Raw genomic sequence first — 7,746 nt, 5'->3', positions numbered from 1 at the left:
GAGAGATTCCTTTTATCACTCTAACTAAGATGGGAGGAGATACCTTTTACTTATCTTTAGGCTATGCTTTTCCACGTAGAAGCAGAAAAAATTGCTAGCTAGCACATGTTTGAGCACTCATGGACACAGGAAACATAACATTATATAATAAATATTCCAACCTTTGTACACATAGAAGTGGGGATGAGACTTGAGAGAGAGTGTGGAAAAGTATATGAAATTGTTCTTTCCATCTTCTTTTAAGTACATAGCAATCAATGAATTTTCTAATGCTTTGCAGAGCTTGACCCATATATTGTTGTCTTTTGGAGAAAAGAAGGTGATGTTCCTTTCTAAAGCATATTTTGTCTTTCAAGTCACTCATCACCAAGAGTATCTTTCCACCTTTTTTTTCAATGAAATTTGAAAAAATAAAAAAGCTTCATGAATATGACATTATTGCTTCTTCTCAGGCATCCCTAAACTCACTTTCACAAAGGGGAAAAAAAATTTACTAAAAAAAGGGGGAAAAAATTACTAGATATGCATGAATATACCAACTATTTGGTTGGAACCCACTTCTCCAGAAAGTGAGAGAAAGAGAGGAGTATGGCTCTTTATCATTGGAATTTCAATCATATTATTCTAGTATGATCCTTCTTTAGAATACTGTACAGAGACAAATGCATGAGAGGTAATGATGCAAAAATCCAAGATGCAAACCCATTTCTCTTAAGGAACATAAATCCATTATGAGTTAAAGTTGTCCTTAGATCCTTTGCATGTGAAATTTAATGATTTGGCTGAGATATGGTGGTGCAGGTTTTTTTTTATAATAATTTTTTAAAAATATTGTATTAATCTAAACCCTGAACTTTTCAAATTTGGTTTAGGGGGTTTGATTTTCCAATTTGATTGGGAGTTTAAATTTATACAATTTGAAATTTTCAGATTTTATTTGAAACTTAACAAAATTATATGGTTCAACTTGTAACAATTTCAAAAAGTATCTTTAAAGTATGAGCAAGACATATGTACAATACTTAGATGTTGTTCTTTAGGTTTCACTCTTAAAATTCTGTCATGTGGATTTTTTTTCATAGGATGAAAGTATATTTTTTAATTAAGTAACCACATAGCAGAATCTTAAGAGGGGAACTTAAGGAACAACACCTAATATACTGTACCTAAGTTTTGTCATTAAAGTATAATTAATTAGCACCTCCAATTATTTCAAACAAAGAAGTTTATGGGTCAAATCCTCCTCTCTTTCTCTCTCCCTAACTATAGAATTATGAAAAAAAGAAAAAGAAAAAGAAAAAAAAAGTGAGTTATAGTTTGCATTATTAAGAGACAGCAACATTATGAAGGGAATAGGATCACTATAATGGGAATAGTCACCATGATAATTGATAAGTACACCATACCAATTAGGCATATAGTATGTGGTATGTTCTGTTGTCAGATACTTTGAGAAAGTTGATGTTTTATATGCAAAACCATGAGCATGATGTGTGTGTGTCTGCAATGATAAGTGAAGGCCTTGAAGATACTAAAACCGAGGACTTTTAAGGCCAAGTTTCTGGTATATCATTTCCCCATAACCAATTTTGATCTATCAATTATTTGACAAGACATTGAAGATTAAAATGCAGATGCTTACTCTTCAAAGCAGACAAAGATCTAACATGAAAACAACGAGGTATATGACAATGATACTCTAGCGTGACTATTTGTTGTCTGCAATCTGCATGTGAAAAATGTACGTACTTTCTTTTAGCCTGTGTTACTGTGTTAGGATTAAAAATTTGGGTCTTATTCAGCCCCTTATTCAATCTGTTTTGTACTTAACACACACAAAAGGAAAGGACGAGTTGGTGTTTGGTGTCACCGTTATGCTTGCAAGCAGGAGAAGAAGGAAGAGCTTATTATAACACTTAGGTTTTCATATGAGTGTCAATTTAGTTCCTGTTTTTAATCAGCTTTGAGCAATTAATCCCTAAACTTTATTTGTGATAAATTAAATCTTCCAATTAATATGTTCAATTAAAGATTAACGAATTTAATCGTGCGATGTACACATGGTTCTACCACGTCATTTATAATTTTAAAAATTACATGATTACTATATCACATGCTTATATATGTTATTTTTAATGAAAAAAATCGAACATATTTGATTTGTCACAAATCTAAAGATTAGAGAGTTAATTATTCAAATCAAAAGTATAATAACTATGTTGACACTCACTTGAGTCCAACTGACACTAATATGCTTAAATCTGTTAGTTTTAATGACAAATTATTAACATATTTGATTTGTCACAAATCTAAAGATTAGAGAGTTAATTATTCAAATAAAAAGTCTAATAACTAAATTGACACTTGCATCAAAGTTAAAAAGGTGGTGTTTGTAAAACTTTCAAAGTTTAAAAGCAGCACTTTCTCCCTACTTATTTTGAATTCACATAATAACAAGAACTAAATCTATTTTGTAATTTTCAGCAATATATTGATATATAATTCAATCAGACATATATGTTTTTGTCCTCTATATATGTACTAAAATATTCTTCACCTGCAACCATACTTTATTGCACCAATAACGTGGAACACTTGAAGCTAAAAATTGAGTGAATGTAGCTCTGCTCGATCTGCAACTTTATCATTTTTAAAATTTTAAAGCAAGGAACTTTCATGTAGCTTCAGTCAGCAAACCATTGGAATAAACTTTATTAAGCTGAAGACAATTTTTATTTCCTTTCTGCAAGAATCTGATCAAAATCTCTACTTGATGTAACATATGATATTCTTGTTTATTGATGGTTCCTCTCGCTCATAACCCACATGCAATACATTTAGATTTGTGCCAATATAAGACAAAGGGTCTCTCTTTGTTCACTTGTTGATGCAAAAGTGCAAGCAGTGGGTCACATGGAAATTTGAGATATATCATGTGATGTAATGCGTAACACGTCCACTGCAAATTCTGAACTCTGAGGAAGTCGGTCATATTAATTTGGAATAGAATCTTCCTCATTATTTTAATCTCTTCCTTTGGACCTTAGGATTCTAAGCATTGTATTCTGAAACAAAGGTCTCCTATAGGGAGGACCAGTCAATCATTGTGTAACACATGCAAAAGGCAAAGGGTGTGTTTGGATCCACCATGGTAATCAAAGAAATGAAATCAGATGTGGCTTTCATATGATTTTGGTGCACTTTCCCTAAAATGTAAGAGAAAAAAGGGGGAAAAGAGCCCATATTATCTTATTAAAAGTTAAGTCTGTCTTACCATCCGAGTGATTTGAATCTTTGAAGATATATAGAGTGGAAGTTATAATTTTCAATCTATGTAATGATACTTACTGATTGGGAATAGAAAATGGTTACAAAATTTTGGATAATAAATTTCCTTTCCAAGCCAAAATCCAATTACAATGTTATAAGAAATGTTTAAATTTTTATTTTGCCTTATGGTTTCATAGTGATCCTATTATAATCGACTTTTTCATAACTTTTAAAAGTATTGATAGTTTATATTCAATTGTACCCTGTACAATGTAATGATATGAAAACTTCTTAAAATTTTCAATTGACCAAACAAATATATATATGCAAAAAGTAATACAACATAAAGTGGTGTTGCAAGCTTTTGGCATAAGGAGACTAGCATTTGGTTTTTCAAAAGCCTAAATAGAGTCCCGAAGCACCAAATCACCCTTAAATGTCCCTCACCCTTAAATGCAATGTTGCGTTGGTTGATTGGTTCTGTGGTTTCAAGCTTTGAACCCCAACTTTCCCCTCCTCCCCCCAACAAAACTATCTACTTATCTATAATAAAAAAAAGTTTTGATCACACCAATTGATAAAGAATTTAGCCTTTTGAATTTACGAGCATATTGTAATGGAGATTTATTTTGCTCTTTGTTTAGCATAGGGCTTCAACCTCTCTTCACCTCTGAAAGTAATGTTTATGAGGCTTTCTTTTTAAGTGTTATAAGTAGGGTTTCAATAAAACACCAAAATCTAGAGTATATTTGGATACTGCTTATTTTATTGAAACTGAAAAGTTATTATTAAAAGTACTGTAGATAAAGGTAAAAGTTAGTTGAAATAGTACAATGGGGCCATAAATAGTGCCAAAAAGTGCAATGAGACTCATGAATAATAGCAAAAACAATCTGAATAGTGAAATAATTTTAATTTTTCCACCTAACCCAAACGTACACCTAATAAAAAAAACAAGTTTACGTAAAACAAGGTCTACAAATCTCAATCGATTGATAATCAATCAAGTTTTAGTTGAAATTTAGTGCTTCTTGGATTCAACATTCTTGTGTCAACTCCAAACAATTATTTCTAACTTATTTAAAAAAAATTCAAACTCGGTCAAAGTTGTCTATGTTTTGAAGAACCGAATATCTACTTTCTAATGAAACGAGTTTCACTCATTTTGATACAAAAGATGTGGGCAAAAGAAAATCTATTCTCATTTTTAAGTAATTTTTTTACCAAGACTTAACCCACTTTTACAATGAAAATATTACACCAATAAATTAAAATTTTCCCTCATAAATTCATTTTGGTGCAAAAATATGGGCAAAAGAGTATCAACTCCCCATCTTGAACATATTGAAACTTTATCTTCTTTAAAAAATTTATAACCCAAACTCAACCAACTTATACAATGAATAAATTACACCGATAAACGTAACTTTTATAAGCAGATGTCATTGAATGAGTTAAATACTAAAGAAATTAACATATATTTTCAAACAACTTGCAATCACATCTTCCAAATTTTGGTTTTGTTTGATTTTTATGTTTAAAAATACAATTAAACTTAAGGTGCCATACAAACAAACACATGGTGTTACAGGTCACCAATTCTATGCAAGGTATTGATACAGGATTCTATCTGCCTCAGCAGTTCTACTATGCTAACCAAATGAAAACCTCGTCATCAGTGTCATGTCAGCAACATAAGATCTTGCCACGTCAGTCAGCATAGGTGCCACACCAAACTATACATTCAAGACATTTCAAACTCAAACTTTCTCCTTTAGTATGAGGGGTGTGCATAACTGATTATGACCCAGGTAGTCCAAATCAATTGTAAGTATACTTTCAGATATATAAAGAAGAGATATCAAGAGAAGGGACTCAGTTGACATCTCCTAATATTTTTAATGAAAACATTCGTGAATCACACTCAACCACCTAAGTATCCGAGAGAGAGAGAGAGAGAGAGAGAGAGAGAGAGAGAGAGAGAGAGAGAGAGAGAGAGAGAGAGAGAGAGAGAGAGAGAGAGAGAGAGAGAGAGAGAGAGAGAGAGCCTCATATTAAATTATTAATTAAGACTAATGTGATGGGGTCATTTGCGACATTCCCACAATAAGGGAATCTAATGGGGTCGTGCATGAGACCAATTTTTTTCCTCTCATAGAGGGAGGCAGCTTTGAGAATTGAAATCCGCACTCCTTTGGCCATGAGTGACAGAAATGAGAATTAGAAAATGATTTTTCATTTTAAAAGTAGTCTTTTACCAGAGGATAAATATACTATTTTTTTTGCTCTGTTACAGGAAGGAAAAACTTTCCTAGACCCTTTAAGTCACGGGTGTGCCTTGGAATGTGTACAATGCTATGAAATAAATGAATAAAGAGGTCAGAGCTCAGAAATGAGGGAAGGCTAGGAATGTTCCAACTAACATACATAAAATACATCCATATTCTTTTCTCTTTTTGAGTAAAATATATCTATATGACTATATGCAGACATAAGGGAAAGGTTATAAAGAGCGGATCCTCATGTGCTTGCCTTTGTGTCTCACTGTTAACCAACCTTATAGATCAATTGGTGAGGGCAATATACTGTGGAATAAGTAATGAAGATTTAGATTATAATACTGTTTACATCCTTTAATGTGAATTGCAAATTTTGAAAGTTGAAGGACGAATTTAAAACCAACCCTAAACTTAGAGGGTATAAATTACATTTTAACTAGGATTTATCATTGTTTAGAAGTTCCTAGTTACATTAACTAGAGGGTATTTGCCTTGATTGAAATACAATTGAAATGACACCTAATATTCAATCCCTGGTTTGGGAAGCACATCTATATTGACAAACACATTTACTATGTCCAAAATTAAACTCTATAAGTTAACTTGAATAGATGAGAATCACAAATTTTTTAATAAGATGATTGAACAGTGTTAATTATAACAAACAACCCAAGCTCATTGGATTATCTTAGTCAATTTCAAGTACATTATATAATCTTAGTCTGGGTTCTTTGTCACACAATTCAATCTATTCGCAAGTCAAGTTACATGACTCTACGAGTCCCTACTTGAAAAGGCCACACATTGTGTCTTGCATTTCTTATTCTTCCTTCCCTATTATCACTCGCTATCACTAACATATGTCTTGCATGCTCTATGAATTATAACCCTACCTGTAGTGCAAGTAATTTGATTATATAACACATGCTGTAACCATAGGACTAGTCTACTATATGCATACCATTTAATGGATTTGTTGTAATATGCAAAGTTTAATACTAAATATTTAGTAATTTAGTAATTTCTATTGTACATATAAGGTCAATCCATGTTGATCTTTTGTTCTCTCTCTCAAATAGAAAGAAACCTTTCTAAATTGCATGCACCAAACATATACACATTGTTCATGTGATTTCTCAAAATTAATAAGTGCATTCATTGTAAAGTATCCCAAAGTTGCAAGAATTAAAGGTTCATGGTAAGCATGTGATGGCTTTCAATAAGAATTTTTAGAATAATAAGTGCATTCATCGTAAGATATCCCAATGTTGACTCAATCTTGTTAGAGAAATAATGTTTAGGATTCCTTTTCTGATTATTTAATTAGGTAAATGTTCAAAATATGATTTCTGTTGAGGTAGCTTCTAATAATTAAGCTTTCCTTACCATATGCAAAATATAGGCATGTGAATGTCCTATTTAGTTTGTTTAATTGGATCTTTTATCTAAAATTGGCATGGAACTTAAGCTCTTGTACAACCATTCTATTCCTACATTGATTCTAATCAATTACAAACTATAGTATGTTGTACTTGCAATAAATCAGAGACAAATAAACTTTTCCCTTACAATTAATTAATGTACTAATTAATTAGATAAAAAATATTAAAAAAAAAAAAGAGGCAGGAAAGTCAGTGCGTCCAACATATTGAAATGGACGGTGTAATTGGTGAAATCGCGGGCCTATATGCATCAAGTGTTAAAATCTATGGATCACATTAATTAATTTATGTCATCATGAGCTTTCAAGTTCCATTTCTAGATAAGAATGATGTCCCTCCTAGAAAGAAATAAAAATCTAACAATGTCTTCACATTATTATCCTAGGAAATTGCAAGACTTGGCTTCTTTATGTTTGGAACAAAAATATAAGCATTTAAAAAATATATATATATATATATATATAAATATATATATATATATATATATATAAATCTTTGATTTGAGTCTCTACCCTTTATTTTAATCCTTTTCCCCTTGAACATAGGGAAGAGCCTTCTTGATTTTTGGTCAAGGATAGTGGCAAAAATATAAGACATCAAGATTATTGTATGGGATTTGAAAGTAATATTTAGTGTATAAAACTCTTATTTGTATTAGATTTGAAAGTAGTGGTTGGTAAACCATTTTAATTTTTTCAGAAAGACTGAATTCTTAACATTAATTTTATTTTATTTTATAATTTAAAGAAGAGGAA

Source organism: Quercus robur, chromosome 1, assembly GCF_932294415.1.
Source record: "Quercus robur chromosome 1, dhQueRobu3.1, whole genome shotgun sequence".
Lineage (NCBI taxonomy): Eukaryota > Viridiplantae > Streptophyta > Magnoliopsida > Fagales > Fagaceae > Quercus > Quercus robur.
The sequence above is the reverse complement of the archived record's forward strand: the minus strand, read 5'-3'. Positions refer to the sequence as shown.